Consider the following 15,685-nt stretch of genomic DNA (forward strand, 5'->3'; position numbering starts at 1 on the left):
GTTCCAAAGGTCAGAAGAGCATGAACTAAGCACCTGAATTAATTGAAAGGATAGCAGAGGTTAGAAAGCAGCTCACAGAAGTATTCAGTGGGATAAGAGAAGATATAACTAAACAGATAATGGAAGTAATAATAAAAAAGTGCAAGAACTTTCAGAAGATACTAGTAAGTTAGATGGGCTGAACAAAGCAATACAAAACATGTATACCTAGTTTATCAAAGAATTAGAGTCCATGAAAAGGTTTCAATCAGAAACCCAAGAGATTAAAGATCATATTAAAAGTATGAGCAGTAGAAGCAGCCAATGTGAGGTCAGAATCTCAGATCTAGAAAACAACAATGCCTTCAAAGACCAAGTTCTCAAAGATACCTTAAAAATGAATAGGAGACATAAAAAATGGATTAAAAAACTGCTAGATGATGAAAGAAACTAATCTGAGCATAACTGGAATAAGTGAAAAATCAGAAGATAACACAAATGGCATAAAAAAATTTGCTCACAGAAATAATGACAGTAAACTCCCCAAACATAGGGAAAGAAATAAACATACAGATAAATGTGGGATATAGAACCCCAAATAGCTTTGGGCAAAAGAGAACCTCTCCGTGCCACATTATACTCAAGGGACAAAATTTTAAAAAGTGCTAGAGAAAGGCAATGAATCACATATAGAGGTAAAGTGATAAAAATCACAGCAGACTTCTCTAAACAAACTTTAAAAGGCCAGTGGGGCATGGAATGAAGCGTTCTAAGGCCTAAAAGACAACAACTTCCAACCCTGGCTTACGTATCTGGCAAAACTTTCCTTTAAAATTGATTGACAAATAAAGTATTTCCATGACAAGGACCAACTCAAGAAATTCATGTCCACCAAACCAGCATTACAATAAATTCTCAAGGATGAGAAAGAGACAATTAAGCCTGCAATGCCAATATATCAAAAAGAATGAATACACTTGATGAGATGAGCAGTTTAAGGAAAAATGAGGAAATCATTAACAGGAAAACAATGCAATGAAAGGAATTAGCCTTACCTCTCAGTAGTAATTCTCAATTGAATGGTCTCAACTCCCAAGTCTAAAGATACAGACTGGTGGAATGGATCAAGAAATAAAACCCTATAAGAAACATTTAATTAAAAAAATTAAAAATCAAAGGATGAAAAACAATATCTCATGCAACAGGAACCTGGAAAAAAGTAGGAGTTGCTATAATAATTTTGAATAAAATGGATTTCAAGCCAAGATTAATCAGAAGAGATAAAGAAGGTCACTAGATATTGGTTAAAGGAACAGTTCAATAGGAAGAGTTAAAAATTACAAATAATTGCACCAAATACTAGCACACCCAACTTCATAAAACAAACACTAACAGGTCTGAAAAATCATATGAACATCAGTACAGCTGTAACGGGGGATCTCAATACCCCACTGTCACAAAGGGACAGATCAACTAGGCAAAAAATCAACAAAGAAATATCAGAGCTGAACCAAACCTTTGAACAAATGGACTTAATAGATTATTTACAGAGTGATTCACCCAACAACAAAGTACACATTCCTCTTGGCATCACATGGAACTTTCTCCAAAATGGACCAGGTACTAGCCCATAGAGCATGCTCAAGTAAATGCAAAAGAACTGAAATTATCACATGCATATTATCGGAACATAGTGCAGTGAGATTAAAAATCAGTGGCAAAAGACACCACAGACACTATGCAAACACATGGAAATTAAGTAATGGCTTCATGAATAATCAATAGGTCACAGATGAAATTGAAGAAGAAATTAGACACTTCCTGTAATCAAATGACAATGCCAGTGTGACATACCGAAACCTATGGGACACACTGAAAGCAGTCCTAAGAGGGAAGATTATAGCAGTGAATTTTCACATTAGAAAAACAGAACATGCTCAAATAAATAACCTAATGATATACCTCAAGGTCCTACAAAAACAAGAACAATCCAAACCCAAAGGTAGTATGAGGAAAGAAATTCTAAAGATTAGGACAGAAATTAAGACAAAAAATATTACAAAGAATCAATGAATCAAAAAGTTAGTTCTTTCAAAGACTGAACAGAATAGACAAACCTACAGCTAATCTTAAAAAAAAGAGGAAATACTCAAATATATGCAATTAGAAATGAAAAGGCAAAATCACAATGGAGTCTGCTGAATCCAGAAGATTACTGGTTACTACTTTGACAACCTGTACTCTAATAAAATGGAAAACTCAAAAGAAATGGATAAATTCCTAGACACATATGAATTACCAAAGCTGAACTGAGAAGAAATAAAAATTATAAATAAGCCAATGTCAGTCAGTGAAACTGAAGAAGTAAAAATAAACCACAAAAACTACCAACTAAGAAAAGCCTAGGTTCTGATGGATTCACTGCCAAATTCTATGACACCAAGATCTAACACCAATACTCCTCAAACTAATGAAATTAAAAGCAAAGCAGTATTCCCAGAGTCATTTCTGGAAGGAAGCATCACCCTAATTCCAAAACCAGAAAAAGACCCAATCAAAAAAGAGAACTATTTTGCTGCCTGCTGTGCAAGCGCAAGGACCTGAGTTCGATCCCCGGTACCGCCCCCCCCCCCAAAAAAAAGAGAGAGAGAGAACTATAGACTAATTTCTTTAATGAACACATATGAAAAAATCCTCAATAAGGGCTGGGGATTTAGCTCAGTGGCACCACGCCTGCCTCATAAGCACAAGGTTCTGAGTTTGATCCCCGGTACCAAAAAAAAAAAAAAAAAAAAATCCTCAAAAAGATACTGGCAAACAGAATGGAGCAAATCATTAAAAAGATCATACATCATGGCCATGTAGGGTTTATTCCAAGGATACCATGATGAATTACCACACACAAATCAATAAATATATGTTTGGTTTGTTTTTTGGTACCGGGGATCAAACTCGGGACCTTGCGCTTGCGAGGCAGGTGCCAGAACCACTGAGCTAAATCCCCGGCTCTGAATTAAATTTATTGATTTTGCCGGGGTTTTAGCTCAGTGGTTCCGGCGCCTGCCTCGCAAGTGCAAGGTCCCGAGTTCGATCTCCGGTACCAAAATAAATAAATGAATGAATGAATGAATGTAATTCACCATGTAAATAGAATCAAGGACAAAACCTATATGATTAACTCAACAGACGCAAAAAAGAGCATTTAAAAAAAAAGCGTTTGACAAAATTCAGCATCCATTTATGATTTTAAAAAACCCTCAAGAAAATAGGAATAGAGGGGCTTTATCTTAACCTGATGAAGGCCATCTATGACAAACCAATGGCCAACTTCATACTGAATGGTGAGAAGCTGAAAGCTTTCCCTCTAAATTCAGGAACAAGATAAGGATGGCTGCTACCACCACTTTTGTTCAACATAGTTCTCAAAATACTACCTGGAGCAATTAGATAAGAGAAAGAAAAGGGATATGGGTAGGAAATGCAGAAGTTAAATTATCATTATTTGCAGATCACATGATCCTCTACATAGAAAACCCTAAAAACTCTATCAAAAGACTCCTAGAATTAATAATCAAATTCAGTAGTGTAACAGTAGTAAAGTCAACACTCAAAAATCAATAGCACTTCTGTCCATCAATAATAAACTAACTCACTGAGAGGGAAATTAGGGAAACAATACCTTTCACCATAACATCAAGAAAAATGAAATACTTAGGAATTAACGTAATTAACTTAACCAAGGTAATGAAAGACCTTTACAATGAAAACTAAAATACTCTGAAAAAGGAGGTCAAAGAGGTTATTAGAAAATGGAAAGATATCCCCTATTCCTGGATAGGCACAACTAATATAGTTAAAATGGATATACTTCCAAAACCATTATATAGATTTAATGTAATCCCAATCAAAATACCAATAACACTTCTTACAGAACTGGAGAAGGCAATCCTAAAATTCATATGGAATCAGGAGAGACCTAAATAGCAAAAGCCATTCTGGGTAACAAAGGCAAGGCAGGGGCCATCACAATCCCAGCCTTCAAGTTATATTATAAAGCTACAGCCGTAAAAACAGCACAGCATTGGCAAGAAACAAAACAACAGATTTGTGGATCAATGGTACAGAATTAAAAACAAAGAAGAACTCCAGGGACAATTCAGTTATATGATCTTTGACAAAGGGACCAAATCCCTTCACTGGAGGAAAGATAGCTGAGAAAATTGTCTTTCCACATATTAAAGATTGAATTTAGACCCATATCTCTCACCACACACTAAGCTAAAACTGAAATGAATCAAAGATCTCAACACTAATACAGAAACACTTAATCTGCTGGAAGATAAAATATGTAAAACTCTTAAAGACACAGCTGTAGGCAAAGACTTTCTGAGTAAAATCTCAGTTGCACAAGAAATAATACCAAGAATCAACAAATGGGATCACATTAAAAGGTTTTCATGCTTTGACCAGCATCTCTCTTTTTCTCTCATCCTCCAGCCCCTGGTAACCACCATTTACTTCTGTTACAATGAATTCAACTTTTTTAAAGATGCCACATATAAATTAGATAATGTATATTTGCCTGTGTCTGGTTTATTTCAGCATGTCTTCAAGTTTCAACTATCTTGTTGCAAAGGGCAGAATCTTTTTTGTGGTAATATTCCAGTGTGGGTGTGGGTGTGGGTGTGGTGTGTATCTCACATTTTCTTTATCCATCAATCTGCTGATGGAGACTAGTATAGTTTGGATCTCAAGTGTCTCCTGAAGGCCCCTAAAGGCCTGATCCCCAAGGTGGCACTATGGGGAGACTGAAGCCTTTAACTGGGGTTGAGGAGTGGAACATCTTTAGGTTACAGGGTGACAGCCCTAGGGTGGTGGTGGTGGTGGGATTTCTGCCCCTTTTTTCTTTCTTTTGCTTCCTGGCCGCAAGGTGAGCGGTTTTGCTCTGTATCACCTTTCTCACCAATGCCGTCAGCTACGAGGCTAAAAGACCGTGAACCAAAATAAGCTTTTTCTCTTTAGAAGTTGGTAAAAACAGAATGCTAACTCACCCAGAGACTTAAATTGTATTCACATCTTGGCTATGGAGAATAATACTGCAAGAAACATGGGATGTAGCTCTCACACTGAGTGATTTTATCCTCTCTGGATATATACCCAAGAAGACTTATTTTTGACTCTCCATTCTGTCCCATTGGTCTCTGTGTCTATTTTAATGCTTGTATAATGCTTTTGGGGGGAGGGTACCGGGGATGGAACTCAGGTCCTTGTGCTTGCAAGGCAGGCGTGGTGCCACTGAGCTAAATTCCTGGCCCCTGTATAATTCTATTTTGATGACCATTATTTTATACTATAATTTGAAATCAGGAAGTGTGATACTTCCAACTTCGTTTTTCTGTCTCAAGATTGCTTTGGCTATTGGGAGCCATGTGGGTCCGCATGAGTTTTACAATTGTTTTTTTCTACTTCTGTAGAAATGCCAATGGAATTTTGATAGGGATGATGTTGAATGGTTAGATGGCTTTGAAGAGTATGGACATTTTCATTTTAACAATATTAATTCTTCCAGTCCAATAAGAGATATCTTTTCATTTGTTTGTGTCTTTTACTTCTTTCATCAATGTTTTGTAATTTTCAATGTACAGAGAGCCAAAGTCTTTTCATTGTTCCATTCCTCTATCCTGCATGGGATGGATTCCTTGTGCTTATTGCCCTATGATTACAGAATGGCTGCTGCAGCTCCAGCTTATACATCTTCATACCAGCTCCCAAATATAAAGAATCAAAGGCTTTCTCTCCTCACAAGCTTTGATCTGTTATTCAGTAGTCATTATCTTTCAAAACTTTCTCCTGATATCTCCTTGGCCAGAGCTGGGTTGCATGGTCACAAGGCTGCAAAAGAGGCTGGAAGTTCTATGACACCCTAAACCAGTCATGATTCAGCTCTTGGGCATATTATTTCCACAATCACAGTCTCAGTTCTCTTAGCAAGGAAGAAGGTTTTGCATCGATAACTGGTGTCAGACCAGGTTTAGACACTTCTCATATAGTCACAATGCTCAGCTACGCTTCCTGGGGCTTCAAAGAAGACTGGCAAATGTTGGTGAGTAGCTGGCAGGAAAGATGTGGTATCAGAAAACCTCGGGGTTCTTTTATTTGGAGATAGAACTGCATGCACATCAGGTTCAATTTTGATATCCTAACACGTGCTGCAGAATCCAGGTCTAGAGAGAAACCACTGGGCTATGCACCTTTCACAGACATGAAGTTCGTGTCCCCAGGAGGGGAAGGCTGTGCCTTTTGCATTAGATGAGAAGGTTTCTGTACAACAGCACAAGGTCATTCTTGTTGCCTTGACCCATTAATATCTTGCTCCATGAGCTAAAATGAAGAAAATCAATCATGCACCTGACAGTCCTACTCCAATCTCCAGTCTTGCAAAACTCTTAGCTGCAGATCTGCTGAGTGGGCAGAGAGCCCACAGTGGCTCTCTCTTCTGGGTGCAGCAGGGTCTCCTGGAGGCCCGGTTAATTTTCTATTGTTTGCTCTTCTTCACTGACGTAGTAAGGCCATCTGTCTATTAGCACTGCTTTCATGAAGCATGGGAAATACATAGCAAAATTGGATCAAATCATCTAACACTGTTCAGGTATTCTAAGAGGAAAACCAAGAGGACCATCATCATAATTTTTCCCTTGCTTTCAATATCTTTTTTTTTTCTTCAAATTCTGACCTTCCCTAAATTCCTCCTCCAAAATACTTCCCTACATTGGGCATACCATGTGGCTCTGCTGGGATGAAAGGGTTCCTTGGCACCTGGCCCCTGGCTGGCCTTTGCAGGAAGGGATGCCTTCCAGAAAGCATTGCAGCCCCAACCTGATGTCATTTTCAGCCCCAATCTGATAGCGTTTTCCTTCCAGAATTCTGCAGGGCTCTGCCAACTCAAAGAGCTATGATTTGGGGAACCGCAAATAATGAGCTGGGGCTGCAATAGCGGCCCTGTCACCTCCAACCTTTCTCCACCCTTGATTAAGTAGACCTTAGGTGTAAAGGCTACCTTCCAAACTCCTTGCAACTCTCCAAGGAAGTCTTCTGATTTAAGTGATGCTCACTGAAGTACGTTAGGAACCCAGATACAATTAACTTTGTGGTTGAATTCCATATGGCACAAGATAAATGACTATTGTTTGGTAAAAATCCTCTTTAACCAGTACTTTTCATATTGCATAAGGTAAGAATGTAATAATAACCCCATTTCTTACTTGCCTTGTATTAATGTCACCTTTGTTATTCAACTTTTCATTGCTCTTTTCCCTGGTCACTGGGCTTGGCCACGTGACTTGGATTACTCCAAGAAGACTGCAAACATGACAGCACTCTCCTCGTTTGGCTTGCTGTCTGCTGACCCCTTCCATCACCACAGCAGCAAGCCAGGCTGGAGGAAGACGGTTGTTCCAGCCACATCCAGTCAACAGCAAGCTGCTCTGGAGGTGTGAGTAAGCTCATCCCAGACCACAAGAGCTGCCCCATGGTGCCCAGCCTACATAACTGACCCAGATGAGTTTTTTTTTTTTGGTTTAAAAGTCATTCTGCAGTCATTTATTAGCACCTTCTATGTCCTAGGTACTACACTGAACATTGAGGTTATAGAGATACATGAGATGTGATCACAGCACTAAAGAAACTCATGGGTTAGTGGTAGAGACAGATGCATAGATAGAAATGCAAATTGAGGAAGTGAAAGTAACAAAGAATTACAAAGGAGTGTTTTGAAAGCTGAAAACTTGACTACAAATATTAAGTAGCTGGTAGGTACAACCTCCCTTTTCCTTCAACCATCTGCTAAGGAAAGATTTGGTTTTTCTAAACCCACTGAGTTTGGGGGTGGGTTTTTTTTGTGGTATAGATGAATGTCTACTGCAATAATACAAAGATACGTATTTTTAAAATGCTGGACCTCTCTCCACCTTCCATTTTACCCCTTTCCCCTCTGTGTTTCTTTTCTCTTGAGGTCTCTATGTCATTATCCAAGTGTAGAAATCCTGACTCAGAATTATGCAAGCATGCACTCTTACTTATTGGCTAATTTTTGTGGGTTTGTGTTTAAATAACAAAATCAACTCTATAATTTGCTTTTATCCCTTAGGAAGATATACCTGGACATCCTTCCCAATCAGTAGACTCTGGTTTATATTTTTCTAATTTCTTAATTCACATATATACACATATATATTTGTAACTTTATCTAAAATAGTTATCATAAAATTCGTGTTATAGTGGAATCTGTCTTTTCTTTTGTGCCTGCTTCCCTAATTGTCTGACTCTGCTGTCCTCCTTCAATATACATATACATTGTGTATATCACCTTTGTGCTCATAAACCTACATATAAATATTTCATTATTTGTATTGCTGAAATATTATTCATATTTACCTGTTTTTGACTTTTCCTATTCAACAACATCTTATAGAAATCCCCAAGTCAAGCAGGAAAACTAACCCATTCCTCTGTAATTTAGGTAACAGTTCTCCTATTCATACTCACTTATTCTTAGATTTTTGAGGGATGGGGGATGTGAAACATGCTTGTGTATATTTTATTACCTATGTCCTGGTATTTTTATCTATTTTTATTTATACCCAGGAGTGACATTACTGGGCTAAATAAGAGAGAGAGTGTGTGTGTGTATATATATATATATATATACACACACACACACACACATTTTTTTTTTTTTTTGTACCAGGGATCGAACTCGGAACTTCCCGCTTGCAAGGCAGGCGGTGGAACCACTGAGCTAAATCCCCGCCCCAAGAGTATATATTTTAAACTTTAACATTTGAGACAAAATCGCTTCCCAGAGGGCTGTACAAATTTGTATTCTACAGCAAAGAATGAAAGTTCTCTTTGATAGGAGACTCTTAATCACAAGCTGCTGGAGGTGGACGTTGTCTAGACTCGCCCAGATACCTACTGAACTGTACCCTCTGCCCCAGACAGCAATGAAGCAAAAATCAGAAAAATGAAGGAAAATGGCAAAATCCCAAATAGTTATATTCTTACACCAGAAGAATATTCCTTTAACCACAACATTGCTATGAATTGTTTCATGGGATCCTATTTTCTTTCCTGTGCATTAACCCTAACCACTCAAACTAAACCAATGGCCTTACCAGTTCTTGGGTCTCCTTGAGGAACCTTCCCCTCCCTGCACCCCAGGACTTACAAGCTGGCAAAAGAGAGTGGGCAGAAAGACTACAAGCTTAAATGTCATGGAGTTCTGACCAACTAGATAAAAAGCATTACCAAAGGAGAAGAGTTTTAGCAAGTCATTTTCTTTTAACAATGAGCATGTCAACACATAGGTTGGTGCCCAAAATACCACTAGAAACTCTTAGAAGGGAGCACTAGAATTTCCTGGCCTCGCTCTGTAGGGCTTGCCTGTTCTCACTCCCAGGAAAGGAAAGCCCATCTCTGCTCACAGGCGGCTGGTCCATGCATAGTGAGCAAGATCAAACATTTGAACTCCACTGGCATGATGCCCCTTGACACCAGGCAGGACCCAGTTGGAGCGTGGTGCTAGGGAAGCACTGTTCAGCAGCAGCTCTCTGAAGAGCCATGTCTTCTTAGAGGCCCCCAACTCAGGGCTATCCTCTCTCTGATGCCTTTATGTGAGGGTGCTATACAAAAATAGCATGGGAGGCTGGGAGGATCTCACTTCCTTCTGAACATCATTTCTTCCCAAAGGGTAAAGACTGTAGAGAAAGCCAGCCAAGGTCTCTACACTGTGATGGCTGTGTTACTGCAGAGGACCCAACTTGTGCAGAGATGGTAGGGGGTAGGTGCACAGCTCAGGTTCTCACTGTCATCAGGAGGGTATGAATAGTGACTGACAAGGACATGTGCTCAATGCCAGCTGCATGGCACAGAAGAAGATGTGAGGAGGATGAAGCAGGTGAAGACTGGGGTTCTTTCTTACCCTTAATGTGTCCAGTCCATGGCAGAGGTAAACAGGGAGCATTGGCCTCTGGCCCTGAGATCCACGGTGTCCATGGTGGCTCTGTGAACCACCTGGAGAGTTTTGTACAATGCAAATTCCTCGGCCACTCTTGAGATTTTGATCCAGCAGGCCAGGAACCCAGTTTCCTTGAGCAGCCAGGTAACAGACACCTGAGAAACAGTGGCCTGACTGCTCCACCCTACATCTCCTCTACTTATTCTCCTTTACTCTCTCTCTCAAGAACCACAGTGAGGGTCTCTTTCACTTCAGAAACACCACCCAGCCTTAGTCCCTCCCGTCCTCCCCTGCCCACCTTCCTGTGCACCCACTGCCATTCTCAGTTTGTCTCTCCTTGAAAAGTCCATCTTTGTCTCTGGAAGTCCCTGACCCTGAATCCACCCCTATAGCATCCACACCCTTCCTTATCTTCTCTCCATCCAGATATGTCCTTACCAGGGTTACATTCAGTGCTAGGCACATAGGAAAACCACACTCAGGGACCCAGTGGTTGGAACACCACATGGGCTCTCTTCCCAGGTGACATGGAGGGAAGGCAAACCCTTCAGTCAGAACCAGTTTTGTCACCAGTAACTGAACACATCTGGCTGACCCACCTCAGGCACTTCATTGAGTTTCCTTTGAAACTGGTAAGTGATGGAATTTTTGTTGTTACCACATTTCCTTGTCACTAAGAAGCCATCAATATGAGTCCATTTAATAACAGCTTGTCAACAGAAAAGATGTAAAACTGTCACATTAAATTTATACACCAAGTGTAAGACTCTGATCATTTCAATAATGCAGAAATATGGAAACAGGTGCTTGAGTCTAACTTCCTCTAACCCAGTATCACTGCTTCCACCTGGGGACAGTGGGTGGAGCCTCCTTTCTTTCCTCTCCTGCCCATGTCAGTTGTCCCCTTTCAGGGTATGGATCATTTTTCTATATCCTAATGGCTTATGCTCATATAGCATTCACTATTGACAATACACTCCTTCTGGTCAGGGTTCATAATCAGCAAATTAAAAAAGCAAACTCTCAGGCACATTTCATCTGCCAGATTTCGCACGGCAGCTTTCTGAAAACTAATTCGAGGTCCTTGGGTGGCTCCAGGAGTGTGCTTCCTGCATTCAGAAAGTGTTCCTCGATACTCCATCAAGCTCCAAGGACAGGGGTCCACAAGTCCCTGCCTTACTGGGGACAGCCGTGTGGAGGAGCCACCATGACAAACATGTAAGGTCATCTTTGTGCCTAAGGAGAAACACGGCTGGGCATCCTGTTTGGCATCCTGTTTTGGAATTCAGTAGCACATTTCAAAAATGAGTGGGCTTTATTTTTTACAGACATTTTAGGCTTTCAGAAAAATCAGTTAGAAAGTACAGTGCACTCCCATATGCCCCCTTCTCTGTCCACTTCAGTTTCCTCTATTATTAATGTGTTATATTACCATGGCATATTTGTTAAGATTGACCCATCAATATCAATGCTTTATTACTAAAGTCCCTGCTTTATATTAGGGTTTACTCATCACAGCTCAATTCTATGGGTTGTGACAGATCTATAATGTTGACTAGCCACCATCACAGTATCATACAGGATGAATGTGTTCACTCTAAAAATCCCATATGCCAACCATCTCAACTGCCCTCTCCACCTCGAACTGTCTGGCATCCCTTATCTTTCTGTTTCTATACCTTTACATCACTTAGCAATATACATGTGAGAATCCTTCCTATCTCTTCATGGGTCGATGGCTCATGTCTTTTTATGGCTGACCTATTCTGTACTGAAAGGATGTGTTACACTTATCTACTCATGATCTGAAGGACATTTTGGCTACTTCTACCCATTTTTGGCAATTATAAGGAGAGCTGCTCTAAACATTTATGTGCAGGTTTTGTGTGGACATAGTTTTCAACTCATTTTAGGTAAATACCAAGGAGTATGATAGCTGGATCTTATGTCAACACTATGTTTAGCTTTGCAAGAAACTTCCAGGCTATCTTCCAAAGTGACTGTACCATTTTGAATTTCTACCAGCAGTGAATGAGCATTCCTGTTGCTTGCATTCCTGATGTTCCAGATTTTAACTATTTTAATAAGGGTATAGCAGTATCTCATTGTTTTAATTTGCATTTCCAGGATGATAAATGATGTTGAGCGCCTCCTCGTGTGCTTATTTAACATCTGTATATTAATTTGGTAAAGTGCCTCTTCAGATCTTTTCCCCACTTTTTTATTAGGCTGTTTGTTTTCTTATGGACACAAGTCCTTTATCAGACATGTGTTTTGCAAGTATCTTTCCTAGGTTATGGTTTCTTTTTTCATCACTTTTTTAACCTTTAGAAAATGACTACCACACCACGGCAGACAGACTTGGGCTGTCTTTGGGCTCTGGAATTTATTTCCTGGGTAACCCCGTTTGCCAGGGTGCACCTATGGACTTGTGCCTGACTCAGCGTGTTTCCTGACTGTAAGTCACTAACATCAAAAGAAAAACTGATTTGTAACTCAAATTAAAACCTTCCATTGCTACTTTTGAAATGTGCCAGGAAGTACGTAACCATTGCTGACCATGTTGAATCTTTCAATATGTTGAGTTATTATTGCTACATCTTTTTTGAGCTCAGTGTATTTGTTTAACAAATGTTGGAGCCCTTGCAGGCACTGGGTGCTGGGCCCCGCTCCTAGATTGAACAGTAGTTACAATTCTCTCTCAACCCATTGACGGAGTCAGAATGACTCAGCCTAGCCTCTTGTTCTCAATATGTAGCCTAGGCTGGCCTTGAACTCACAGCGATCTTCCTGCCTCAGCCTCCTGAGAGCTGGCATCACAGATGTTCACCACCATGCCTTGCGAAGGACACCTTGTAAACTCCACTGCTATAGGTTTTTCTCTCCCATCCTTACATTGTCTTTCAGGTCTGGTACCTGCTGAGGTTCACTCCATTGTACCTCTGACCCCAGTGTGCCTGGCATAAAAACACTATGAGGCATCCTAACCCTCGCTAATGTATTTTCAACCAGGTGGAAGCACTGGGAGAGCTATAGGAGAATGAGATTCATCCTTGTTCCCAACAGTCGAGTTGGAAGAGGGGACATTAACACAGTAATCTGTGATATGTGCCAAAGAATTCTGCAGGTAGTAAGTTCAGTCAGTACTGTAGGAGCCTTGTATTGTGACTTTCACCTTCCCAACACACACGTCAGTTTCCTTACCTAGAACAAAAAGCTGACAGGGATGGATTACAGCCTTGTGTTCCAGAGTGTGGTCCCTGGGCTTCAGCATCACCAGGGAGCTTGTTAGAAATACAGATTCTCCAGCGCCAGACCGAGTGACTCAGAAATCTTGTGTTGAAGAGATCCCTAGGGCATCTGTAGGACATCACAGTTTGACAAGCACTGGGATGGATGATCTTTAAATTCCCTTTCAGGTCTAAGTGCTGATGATCTAAGACACTGATTATGACCCCACCAAGAGGAGGCTGCTGAGTGGTCCCGAGGAAGGTTCTGACTTGAGGGCCCCTGAGCAAGCCCAAGACTGCCTCCGCAACCTGGCTTCGGTGCCAGGCATCAGGCATGGCAGGCAGCCACTGGCTGCTGGTCAGTGTGACCCTCCTGGAGAGTCATGCTGCTCTCCTGCCGAGGAAGCAGCTCGAGCTGTCACGACAGAGCACGACCTCGAAATGGAGGCTGGGGGTGGTGCCTGTGTGAAGAGAGCTTTGCTCATCTATGTGGGCCTCACTTGGGGGCCTGGATGGCTCATCATACAGCCAGGTTCAGCTGCTCTGCACCCACCCCCGCCCCTATCCTTTTTAGTTTTCTGAGAAGCCAGAGCAGGGAAGGCCAAGAATTAACCAGGAAGATTCATGGAATGTCTGAGGTTGTGAACATGAGGAACAGGGAAGTGGAAAGAGGTGTCTGCTAAAATCTGTCCCCCTAAATGCAAAGAAGGTTTCAGCTGTTAGACTTCTAGGTTGCCTGGGGTGATCAACTGTCTGACCAACTACATGGAATAAGAGCAGTGTGGTGGGAACCAGCAAGGTGGGGTTCTAGGCCCTGACCCCCCTCTTTTGAGTGATCTTCTCCTCCCTGGATCTCAAAGTCCACACCTATACCATGAGCCTGGATTAATTCAAATATTTAAGCCCCTAGGACAGACCTGATAAGTGACTAGATGCTAGGAAAAAGTGACATTTATGATGTTGACAGTTCAAATAATTTTCTAAAGAACCTTCCAGTGTGAATACTCTATTTTAAGGATGGGCTTTGGAGTCAGACTTGGGTTACAAAACTGAGCTTTGTAACTTACCAGTTGGATGCAAGCAACTCAAATCTTACTTTTTTTCATGTACAAAATAGGCTAACAGTTCCCTCTTCACGAAGGTGCTGTGAGGATCAGAAAGTAAGTGCAAAGTGTGCCCTAGTGCTCAGTGCAGTCACTTCTTGGACACTGACCTTGTGCCTTGTGTGAGCTATATATTCAAGTAGATGAGTTATAAGCCACATGTGGCCACTGGGCTCATGAAAGGGACCTCACACAACTGAAATATGATATACATGTAAAATACATGCTGCACACCAAAGACCTAGTATGAATTTTAAAATGCAAGTTATCTCTAGTAATTTTTACATTTGATTTCATATTGAAATGCTAATATTCTGGATATAGTGGCAAAGAAAGATACATTAAAATTAATTTATTGGGTTTTTTTTTACTTTTTTAATGTGCCACTAGAAGATATAAAATTGCATACATGGCTTCTGTTGTATTTTTATTGGACACTGCTGGTCTAATAATGAAGCAGAGTGTGTGTCTGCTGTCCTTGTGTTTTGTGAGTGTACAGTGTCTTGGGAAGGTCATATTCACCCTTGAGTTACACCCAAAAGAGCCTGGGGCGGGGGGGGGGGGGGGGCTGAACTGGCAGGAAGGAGAAAGGAAGACAAGGTGGTGACTATAGTTAATAATAGCATTGTACACTAGATACTTGAAAATGGTTAAGAGAGTAGATTTTAAGTGTTTTAACCACAAAATAAGTATGTCAGGTAATATACAGCCATTCTGCAATGTATGCATATTTCAAAACATTGTGTTTGTATCATAAATATACATAATTTTTACTTGTGAAATAAACAGGAGTAGGAAGAGGGAAAGCAGGTTGGTCTGCGAGTTGTGGAAAGTGTGAAGGAGGAGGTCATGGGTGGGCAGAGGGCCATCTGTGTGGGCTGTACACAGCCTGGTACAGGGATGGGTCTGATTCTCCCATCATGCCTTGCACAGGGGAGGTACCTGATGACTACTGATTCTTTGCATGGGCTGGGGCTGGTGAGCCGAAAGGAGACACAGGAACAATGCAGAAGGAGGGTGAACACAGAAGGCTGTGTGGGAAGAGGCTGGTTCCAATGAACTTGGTGGGTTGTGCACCTGGGAAACAACAGGAGAGGTGGTAGCTAGACTGGGAGAGAGCTTAGCATCTTTGATCTTTCCTGTGTGTTCAGGACTCATGTTCCCACGGGCAGACTTCCCCTGTACACAGTGTGACTGTAATAAGGCTGTCCATTGACACCACGGGGGACACTGTGATGTACACAACCTTGGCAGGTCTAAACACTTATTTCCACAAATGCATTCATCTTTCATCCATTCAAACATTTTCTGAGCCCCTGGCTAGTCCCCTCTCTGGAGGCTACAGAGATAACTGAGAT

At 41.0% G+C, this 15,685-nt stretch overlaps 1 protein-coding gene across 5 annotated transcripts in view; it reads right to left on the bottom strand.

The window, feature by feature from the left end:
• Tmem266 (transmembrane protein 266) overlaps nucleotides 1-15,685 on the bottom strand; it is a 113,043-nt gene that overhangs the window by 57,780 nt on the left and 39,578 nt on the right. The window contains exon 1 of one of the 5 annotated variants that reach the window (XM_013068244.3): nucleotides 13,199-13,380. The exons of 3 other annotated variants lie outside the window; for them this stretch is intronic. The gene's annotated coding sequence lies outside the window, so the exon portion shown is untranslated. Of the gene's footprint in view, nucleotides 1-1,034; nucleotides 1,055-13,198; nucleotides 13,381-15,685 lie in introns of those variants that run through there. One more of the 5 variants, XM_021250085.2, reaches the window with a different exon arrangement.

The sequence above is a fragment of the Heterocephalus glaber genome, unplaced genomic scaffold (assembly GCF_053883595.1).
Source record: "Heterocephalus glaber isolate CG9 unplaced genomic scaffold, H.glaber_assembly_v1.0 deba00001140, whole genome shotgun sequence".
NCBI lineage: Eukaryota > Metazoa > Chordata > Mammalia > Rodentia > Bathyergidae > Heterocephalus > Heterocephalus glaber.